Genomic DNA, 11,229 nt, shown 5'->3' on the forward strand with positions numbered 1-11,229 from the left:
CTAAAAGAAGACGTTTTAAGGAATCAAAATAGGACTCAAGTGAATCAAATTACCACAGATGTACATGTAGTTTGAGGGGTTCTGAGGTAACACAAACCATCAGAAATGTCCAACAGTACACAATAAAATCAATCACCTCCTTTGGCCTTTTGTTTTCCTTCTTATTAAATGAAAATAAAAATCAAGAATAAATGAGGCAGCATTCAAATATGTGTTTTGCAGCTGCCTCTTAAGGAATCCAAAGCTTTTGAGCTCTTTCATAACCGCTGCCTTGAAAACTTCTTTGAAATCCCCGCGAGGCTCCGACCCCGAAGCTTCACACGCTTCTCAAGCTCACGTCTGTAATCTCTGCATTGTGACATCGACGGAATAAAAGCAGCAAATGTGCCGTGTCCCAGAAAGCCCGATACCCCCCCCAAAAAAAAAATGCATCAGAAGAACATCGATGGAGAGAGGCTGAGAACGTCTGATGATATTTATCTTCGCTGGAGCACAGATCCGTCACTTAAAACGTTGCGGACGTGACACAGGGGTCTGGCTTCACTCCAGATGATGATGCAGTTTCTCCAAGAAGATGTGTTTGACACAGTGTTGACGTAATCAGACAAAGACATGGAGACCTTGAGAGCAGAAGGATCTGCAAAAGCCACAAACTCCACAAACCCCTCCAGGAACCTCGTTAGGCCGAGCTGCACCTTTTCAACACCCTAATCTCCCCCAGGTCGGACACGCTGTGCATCGCACACTCGAGCTGCTCCTCTGAGTTCAAAGACGCACCCGAGACAAAGGTTGTGCCCCGCAGATTCTGTTGATGAGAAAAGCCCGGGCATTCTGGGAGAAAATGGTGACGATTTTTGTCTTTCTTTTTTTGTTGAATATATAACGCTGTGCAGTTGTGGAACTAAATGGCTCGACTTTGGAGAACAGGGGACCGTAATCAGAGTGAAATGAAAAGCCTGTGAGATTGCTGCTCGGAGGGAAATCGTCATGGGTTGTAGTGAAGGTTTTTTTTTTTTTTTTTTTTTTTGCAATCACACTGGCACTGGTTTAGTGTAATGTGACTCATCAGAGCTCTTCCGTTGTGTCATTGCTTTCATGCTTCCAGTGGAAATGGGCTCATTCACTCTCCACAACAGCGGCGCCGAAAAAACCTGCAAAACCGCATTTTAAAGAGTTTAACCAGCAGCAGCTCCCTGATTAATCCTCTCGACGGTAGGAGTCCGCGTGGCTTTAACTGGCGGAACGTGTTTCTGCTGCTTTTTTTTTGAAAAAACAGATCCACATTTTAAGTTTAAAGGATTTCTCTCTAAGTTAAATACAAGATGAAATGAAAAGATTTATTGAAAATCTCCGGGCCTCAGAGGTTTGTCTTCAAGTAGTAATTTATTCAAGAGTCATTTTGAGAGATGTTTTCATGTGCTTTCTGGCAGAGAGATGGAAAGTGTGTGTGTGTGTGTGTTGGTTAAATGGAGACAGTGATCTCACAGAGAAACAGCAGGAAGCAGCGAGCCTGTCTCTCTTCAACAGGCCACACAAATATCAGCTATCGGCTTCTTTAATCTGCACGAAAAAAAAACCCGTCTTTCATATGGCCTCCATCAGGTCACCACGGGAAATAGTCTGTGAGTCACGTGTGGCGTCGAGTGACGTTTCCATAGAGCCCCCCGTGGATGCACCATGAAGAGGGAACAACACCGTTTTCAAGCCTCCTGCTGTAAACCTGCACTGTGTGACGCTGTGTGAGGAACCGCACGTGCGGGTTCTAAAGCCGCTGTCCGCTGGTGGAAGCGCCGTCGTTTACATCTTAATGTGCTCCACTCCCAGGGAGAAAAAAAAAGAGATACAGGTAAAAGAGCCCCCGAGGCTCGCCTGCTTTAGCAGCCTGAGACGCTCCAAAAGGTCGCTTTGGATGCAACAAAAAGAATCAAATGTGCAAAGCGTGACAAGTTGCACCACGCAGACGCACAATGTGAGAGGAGTATTCACGCGCAGCGACATAACTGGGACTCACACCGAGCTCCGCTGGAATCGTCAGGCTCTTTCTTCCCCTCCCCCCCCCCTCCCCCTCACAGCATCAAAGACGTTTGTCTGCTGATTATCGAAACTGGTCCATCGACAACATTCAGCGGATTCTTCTTGGCGACTCACACACACACAAAGCAGAATACACGAGAGGGGTGTGTGTGTGTGAGGAGGTAATGAAAGCAGGTCAGAGGTCGGCTCAGATCATCCACTGATCTCGCGCGTCACAACGTGGGACACATTTCTACTGTTTACCTTCACAACTTTCCAATGCTACAAAGCGGCTACATGATGTTGGCAGAATAAGAATCATCTTTGTTGACAATTTGCTGTCTTAAGACAAAGCAGGAAGCGCACTAGGCGAGTCAAAAAGAGCCGCTACCAGCTGCCGAAACACGTTTTGTCTGATTTAGGAGAAAAAAAGACTTTTGTTTAAAGGTGTGAGTGATTAGATATTAAGGGAGTAAGAAAGCAAACACATCGAACACAGTGGTGGTAGTGACGACACTTTGTCTCACCAACATCACGCAGTGAGATCACAGGCGAAGGAACGCTTCATGGGAAGATTCAACGTGTTCTCTCTTTTGTTTCAATGACACATTAGTGCAGATGCAGGGTGGGAGGGGCGGGGGGGGCTATGTGGGTACAGAGTGTCTCTGCAGTGGGTCCTAGCTGCTTGTTAAAGCCTGCGAGAGGGGGATAGTGGCCTTTGAGAAAACTCCGAGGAGGCGCCGCAGGTTCATCACCACGAAGGTCACGCGCGAGTCGCTGAGAGACGACACAACACGTACATACGTAAATACACACTTTGCATTCATGTAATCATACCGCTCACTGATCCGTCTGCAGCAGCTGGTTTGTGGAACTGAAAATGTTTGTGGGATTTTTTTATTTTTTTTCCTCCACATGTTGAAGTTACTTCTGACAATCAACAGCCTTGAACAGTTTCTTGAACAGAACTTTTCCCCCACCAAAGCACGTCTGCACGACCGACTGTCTCCTTCCTGCTACTGAGCGCGTTAATGATGACACCGAAGACTGACGTTTCTACATATTTCCAAACATCACACCAGGAACATCTGAAAGGAGAGAAAATGCAGCAAATAGAATAGGAATTTTAAATAATTGGTGCGAAAATATAGACGTTTGAATGACACAAACCTTGATGTTTTAGCCATTGAGGTGACATTTGAAATGTGAGGAATAACATCTGTAAACAAGGCAGCATGCAAAGATCTTAAACACACTGCCATGTTAGATGTAATTAGGAATATATTATGCTGCATGTCATCTTGTCACCGCAGGAGTTTGACTGAAGCGGTTCTACTGGAACTCGTCCGTAGGGTTGGAGTGAATGAAATTGCACGTGTGTTACATACAGTGGGGCAAAAAAGTATTTAGTCAGCCACCAATTGTGCAAGTTCTCCCACTTAAAAAGATGACAGATGCCTGTCATTTTCATCACAAGTAAACCTCAACTATGAGAGACAAAATGAGGAGAAAAAATCCAGAAGATCAAATTGTCTGATTTTTTAAGAATTTATTTGCAAATTATGGTGGAAAATAAGTATTTGGTCACCTACAAACAAGCAAGATTTCTGGCTCTCACAGACCTGTAACTTCTTCTTTAAGAGGCTCCTCTGTCCTCCACTCGTTACCTGTATTAATGGCACCAGTTTTAACTCGTTATCAGTATAAAAGACACCTGTCCACAACCTTAAACAGTCACACTCCAAACTCAACTATGGCCAAGACCAAAGAGCTGTCGAAGGACACCAGAAACAAAGTTGTAGACCTGCACCGGGCTGGGAAGACTGAATCTCTAATCAGTAAGCAGTTAGGTGTAAAGAAATCAACAGTGGGAGCAATTATTAGAAAATGGAAGACCTACAAGACCACTGATAATCTCCCTCGATCTGGGGCTCCACGCAAGATCTCACCCCGTGGGGTCAAAATGATCACAAGAACGGTGAGCAAGAATCCCAGAACCAGACGGGAGGACCTAGTGAATGACCTGCTGAGAGCTGGGACCAAGGAAACAAAGCCTACCATCAGTAACACACTACGCCACCAGGGACTCAAATCCTGCAGTGCCAGACGTGTCCCCCTGCTTAAACCAGTCCATCTCCAGGCCCGTCTGAAGTTTGCTAGAGAACATTTGGATGATCCAGAGGAGGATTGGGAGAATGCCCTATGGTCAGATGAAACCAAAGTAGAACTTTTTGGTAAAAACGCAACTCGTCGTGTTTGGAGGAAGAAGAATGCGGAGTTGCATCCAAAGAACACCATACCTACTGTGAAGCATGGGGGTGGAAACGTCATGCTTTGGGGCTGTTTTTCTGCAAAGGGACCAGGACGATTGATCCGTGTGAAGGAGAGAATGAATGGGGCCATGTATCGTGATATTTTGAGTGAAAACCTCCTTCCATCAGCAAGGGCACTGAAGATGAAACGTGGCTGGGTCTTTCAGCATGACAATGATCCCAAACTCACTGCCCGGGCAACAAAGGAGTGGCTTCGTAAAAAGCATTTCAAGGTCCTGGAGTGGCCTAGCCAGTCTCCAGATCTAAACCCCATAGAAAATCTCTGGAGGGAGTTGAAAGTCCGTGTTGCCCAACGACAGCCCCAAAACATCACTGCTCTAGAAGTGATCTGCATGGAGGAATGGGCCAAAATACCAGCAACTGTGTGTGAGAACCTGGTGAAGACTTATAGAAAACGTTTGACCTCTGTCATTGCCAACAAAGGGTATATAACAAAGTATTGATATGGACTTTTGTTTTTGACCAAATACTTATTTTCCACCATAATTTGCAAATAAATTCTTAAAAAATCAGACAATATGATCTTCTGGATTTTTTCTCCTCATTTTGTCTCTCATAGTTGAGGTTTACTTATGATGAAAATGACAGGCATCTGTCATCTTTTTAAGTGGGGGAACTTGCACAATTGGTGGCTGACTAAATACTTTTTTGCCCCACTGTACATCCTCGTGGCTCGTGAGACGCTATCCCCGTGATTCTTTGCATGATTCAGAATAGACGGTGAATATTCAGCTCCGGGGTTGCGAAATGTCACCGAATCAGCAGCGTTTCACGCGGGACGCCTTCAGCAGAACGGCCTTAAGCTTCAAAGGCAATCTGCGCGCCACTGTGTGGTTTTTGATCATTGGAGACAATTGATCTCTCGTGTTCAAAGACTATTTATGCTTCAGGCTTCCCAGAGAAACATTTCAAACGACCTGCCGTTAAGTGTGTGATTGTGATATCAGCGCCGAGGAAGAATGCAAATGAGTCATGTGCTCAGTCACAGTCACTCAGGCAGGTGTGTCTGCACACTGGCAGGTAGAGTTAATACGCAGCCAAGGTGGCAGCTCCACTTTGTCACAGGTCAAGTCGTGCATTCGGATGAAATGGCACATTTTGTGTTTTTTAGAATCCGCCTACTGTACATCTGCGGGCGATGGGAGCGAACAGAAGGATCCACGTCGGCTCGGCTTCACTTGGTGCGAGGAATAAAAATCGTTTCCATTTCTTTCTCTCTGAAGGTTACAGCCTCGCTCTCTCCCTCCCCGCCTGAGCACATTTTTCTGGCACGCTGTTGTTGGAAACATCTGGCAGGCGCAGCTCGTTGATGTATCCAAAAAAAAAACGCAGGAGAGGGAGCTGTTTCTCTACAGCGCCGTCACACCGGGCGGCGTGGAAGCGCTCGCGGGTCGATGCAGGTGTGTGTGAATTACTCACAGTGTGCGCCGGGACCCCCTCCCCCTGTGACCGCGCTGCTTGTTTCTGCTGGTAGGTGTGACCTCAGGGTGGTGGTGGTGGTGGGGGGGGGGGTCACTGAGTGAGTGACGGTGTCCTCAGGGACTTTTTTTTCGGAGGCTTCTTTACTGCCAGAGGCGCTGTTGAGCCAAAACACTCACTCGTCGGTCTTATCAACGCAACCCCTTTAAAACCCTTACACGAGGGGGGGGGGGACAAAGGGCCGACGGGTCCTCGGTCAATAACAAATATCTAGTCCATGCGGATCCGGTGAAAACGATGCTAATCGGAGGATAATGGAATATTTATGTGTCACACACACCGGGCCTGGAGGAACCCGATAGCGGCCCTCTGGCTGCCACCAGCCGAAGCAAAGCCCTGGCATCCTTCCTGCCGAGAGGGGCGGAATCCAGAGGGTGCTGAGTGCTGCGAGGTGTGAGGGAATTACAAATGGGGGGGGCGCGCTCTGTTATGCACCGTGCCGGTGGCCGTGATACCGACTGACAATCCCCCCAAAAAGCCTCGTTGCTTCTGTAGAGCCTGGAGTACCAAGAGTGAAGGAAACCTGGAGAAGGTTCTGGTTCAGGAAGGATTCTGTTGCGCCTGTTGATCCAAAATGATGAATATTCCCGTATCGCGATTATTATGCCTCGTGTCAAACCAGACGTGTTGATTTCCAGAAGCTAATGGTTGCCATTGAACTTAATGGAGCAGCCAAACAAGCAGCACTGAAGCACTTATGCAAGTGTGATTTTTAATTCAATCAATTAACCCCCCCTTGCAAAGGTTTTATCTCAATTAGGAGCATGGAGATATTTTCCACTCTAAACTGGAGTCAAATACTGAAGGAACATCTTTGGATGAGGATGCTATTCATGTATATTTTAGTTGTAAAAGCATCTCGAACAACCCTGTCCAAAAATGGTCAAAGTGTGTTTTTAATTCTCAGTAATTAGGCCATATATTGTGTTAAATGATTTGTGCATTTATTAATGCATGTGTCCTCAACTTGAACTCTTCTCATGGTCACCCATAACTGGTGGCTGGTGTAGAACCATATAAGGAATGAATGAATGACCAGTGAAGCTCAAAGTGGACACATGTCTTCATGAAAAAAGCAACAATTGTTTGTAAATTGTGTTCAATGTGAAATGAGCGGTTAAAATGTCCTCAGGCCCGTAAAAACCATTACAGCGAAGGGCTCTCTATTATCCCGCTTGTTCAACAACAGTAACTTGATAAGGGATAAAAGGTCATCGACAAAAGCCTCAGTAATTAAATGTTGGGAGCAGCAAACCCAAGTGAGATTCTCTGGCTGCGGCATGTGGGCGGAGCCTCTCCCTTCACACACTAATCAGAGGCGGCAACGGCAGTGTGAAAGCCCTCCGCAAAACATCATTATTTATACGTCAATTGTGAACGAACTGTTGTGCGTTGCTATCCAGTTACAGTCATTATCACCGATCGGCCTTTTGTGGCTGCAGGCGCTGTGAGTTCTTAAATTAAAAGGCCGCAGCAGAAACTGGAGCTTGGTTGATATTGATTGATATTCTGTACTATTATTATCATCACGGCATACAAAGAAGCTCGGGGTGTAATCCTCGACAGGCATTGTGTCTTCTCTTGCGGGGGGGAGAAAACGCCTCCTTCCTTCTGCCGTCTGGCTCCAGCTTTGTGGCGTCGAAGAGCGGCAGCAGCCTGGTAAATAACACGTCCAAGTGACACGTGTCGGTTCGGCGGGGCGAGACACAAGCGGCAGCGAGCCGGTGGCAGCGAGACGCGGCCCCCCCTCGGCGCGGTGACATACGGAACTATGCGAACTCAGAAGCGTTTTAAGGTTTCCCTTCTATTGATTCCTCACAAAGGGATGAGAGCCGCCCGTTGTGCTGTGCGAGAGGAGCAGCATCATTTATCAGGAGGTTTGGACCCCTTTTTTTTTTTTTACAGCTGGTAAACCATGAGAGGGAGGGAGGGGGGGGGGGGGGGGAGAGAAAGGCCTCGCGAGGGTCGAAGAAACCTGGTGTGAAAGGTTCCACGCGATGCTTTCACGTACGGATCAGTCACTTAACTGGAACACTGATCCCAAAACGCAACACTTTTAATCTCATTTCTAAAGCCAACCTGTCTGTAAAAACAGCCCTTTGTGCTACTCACATGGTGTTTATTGACTGCAGAGGGAGCTTACGTGTAATTGTTAAACTCTGACCAGTATTTACAGGGTTGAACGCAGTCTGCTACTTCACGTTTCATTTGGCACGAAACGTCTGAGTTTTGACAAACGTCAGATTCAAAGTACAAATGGTGGGTAAAACCTTTCCCTGATGATGCATCAAACTTTCCCCAAGCGTGGCAGATAAAGAAGATTTATATCGCATCTATATGTCTGAACCGGCCGTTCCCCTTAGTCATTGCTAAGTGAGATTAAATATTCACTGCGTACACACCCATCAGATGGCAGATAATCAAGCGGCTTCTGCTGAACCAAAACATTTAAAAACACAAGAGCCCCTTTAGCCGTGAAATGATTCAAGCCGATTGCCCCGGACCCGTTTGCGAGGATCAATAACGTATCCGCGGGGGGGCCCCCCCCCGACCCGAACGGCCTCGCACCAGGTCTTTGACACTATTCAGCGACGCACGGTTCCAACGCTCGCACTAATAAAGCCTGACATGTGCGCGCCGACTCAAGTCCAACCTCTCTCTCTCTCTCTCTCTCTCTCTCTCTCCCCATCTGAAGCTTTCACGCTCACAAGGCTTCTATTATTTACCTGACACGCTCACCTGTCCTCAGGCCCCCCGGGGAGCATCGGCTCACTCGGGGATGGTGGACAAGACCAGACGGGGGAGGTGCAGATGAGGGATGAAAGGAGGAGGGAGGGGAGGACAGGAGGAGAGCGCAGGAAGACATGTGGGCGAGAGGAGAAGTTAATATTCCGCGTGCTTTGGTCTCATCCTTCGATAACTCACACACATCTGTCCGCTCAGACAGCTGCAGGATGGTGACGTACTGAATGGCGTAAGTTTCCTCCTCGAGGTGGATGCTGAAGTAGAAAGATTTGTTTGTGGAGGTTATGCATGATTATAGAAATGTTGCTGTAAAGCCCCATTTTGTTGTGCTGGTAATGAGCCTAAAGAGTTGAACGTGTACCTCTGATTCAAATGTTGTTTCCTTTTTCTTTCGGGAAATAATCCAATAAAACCAGTAGTGATTTATGAAGCAATAAACCAGACAGAAAAATACTAAAAAGAGGGTTTATAATCATTTCCTATGGAGGTTTTAGAATAGGCGGCAGGCATAATATCTTAAAATAACTTATTTCCACTTTTGCATCCATCAAGATCCCAAAAGACCCCGTAAATCATTCCTCCGCTGCGCAGATGACGACCGATGGTGTTCAGCTCCCTCTTTTCTTCTTTATTAAAAGCATGCAGGTCCAACCTGACAGCCCCCCCTCCCCCTCCCCCTCCCCCCCCCCCCAATATAACACCCTCCCCTGCCACCCCCTGCCCCTAAATTAAGATTAATTACACAACAGGCCAATGAGCTGGAAGGGGAAACGGGCCTCTGGAGATGCTCCGATTGCGCTGGCGCAGGCGGGTGATTGGCTGTCGCCTGCGGGGGCGTGCCCATACCTGGCGAGGGATGACACCCATTAGAGCCACTCTCGCCGCGTCCCAGCCGTGTGATGTGACGCATCGCTGGAAGCCGCCGTGCAGCACAGTGATTCACAGTATTTTGTGTTTGACTATATCTAATGCATCCACCACTGAAACCACTGTATCAGCATCAAGACCGGCATCAGCCGCACAACCCCCCCCCCCCCCCCCCCCGCCGTGAACACCACCAGCATGGCATGACTTCCTGCTGAGCGAACCCAAGCGAGAGCAGCGGAGGGAACACGAGCCCGGATAGTTCCACGTGCACTATGCGCTGCAAGTGCACGTGAGATCTCGGGAACTACACACTGGCTTTTCTTCTGTAACATGCGAATCAATGCTTTAACCAATTGATTATGAAACAATTACAACTAGTAGCTGCAACCGTGTGGGAAACACCATCATCTATGTGGATTAACAGATGAATCTTTGGCCCTTGGGAGATCTTTTGATCTTTTATCCTGGAAAAATAACAATTTAATAAGAATAAAGAGCATTAGTCGTCAAACTCAGTCACAACAGGTTTACAGTCAGGATCAAGAACAGGTTTAAGGCCGGTTTAAGGTGTCACAGAGGCCCCTGCAACCCCCCCCCCCCCCCAGGGTCCCCCTGAGGACCCCACGAGCGACGCAGCGGCGCCTAAACCGAGCCGGTTCTGCTTCTGCGTGAGAGCCGATCCCTCGGCCCAATGACACCTCGTCCCCCAACCGCGATGTCACAGTGACGCCGTCTCGCCGACAAAAGGGAAGCGGTGATTAAAATCCCTGCCTCTCGGCGTCGGAGAGAAGGCAACAGGAGTCAAGGTCGTTGTCTTCTCACTCGGGTCGGTTCGGCCTGTTGTTGTTGTTTTAGATTTAAAAGCATCACTTCTAAAGCGATGAAGCGGGGGGGGGGCGCAATGACGTTCCGAGGAATGGAAAGCACCGAGCTGCTGACTGTTTAATAAAGCTGGAGGCTTACACAGCGCTATGTTCTTAACTGTGATTCATTACTGGATTCCCCCCCCCCCCCCACACCAAACGGCCCCTGCGCTCCACGTAGAAGACTTTTTGTGCAGTTCATGTTTGCTTTCTTTCCTTATTTTTACCACCCAATTAAAAAAAGCAAATAAGAGTTCCAAAAGCCTGCCGAGTTCTCGCAGGCTTTTCACATCCGCGCACTAAAAGGCACAATTAGATATTGGACTCATGACTGGGTTTCCCCTCACATCACATGACCCAATCAGCCGCGTCTCTCCCTCTGAGGAGCCAGGTGAATGTTCTCGAGCTCCGGAAAGGCTTCGTCTCGTCTGAGTGAACTCCTCAGCGCACACAGAGATGAAAGCCGTTATATCGAGGTCAGGAGTCTGTGGTGCCTTTCACGAGGGATGAATATTTTCCACATCCTAAATAAAGATAGAAATACAACAACAAGTATCAAATTCCGTTTCATGTGATCTGTCGATTTCAAACCCAACTAAGTGCGGTTTAATCGTCTCGGGTTCTACAGAATGTCTCAAGGATTCCTCGTCATTTGCAAAGTTGATGCCGCGGCACCCACTTGAATTTTAAAAAGCAAGGAGTGAAAAGCAAAGGCAGCTCTCAGCACTGCAGAAAGGCTTCGGAAGGACCCACACACACACACACACACAGCAGGGCAGCGGTTCAGGGTGGTGCTCTGGTTGAAACCGACGCTTGGCTGACTCATTACGGCGCGGCGAGTACACTCATTAGTCCGTCTCCGTTGGCATTGGAAACTAAGCTTTAAAAAAAAAAAAGAAAGAAAAACGTGCATATAAATGGCCACCGAA

The sequence above is a fragment of the Pungitius pungitius genome, chromosome 12 (genome assembly GCF_949316345.1).
Source record: "Pungitius pungitius chromosome 12, fPunPun2.1, whole genome shotgun sequence".
Taxonomy (NCBI): Eukaryota; Metazoa; Chordata; class Actinopteri; order Perciformes; family Gasterosteidae; genus Pungitius; species Pungitius pungitius.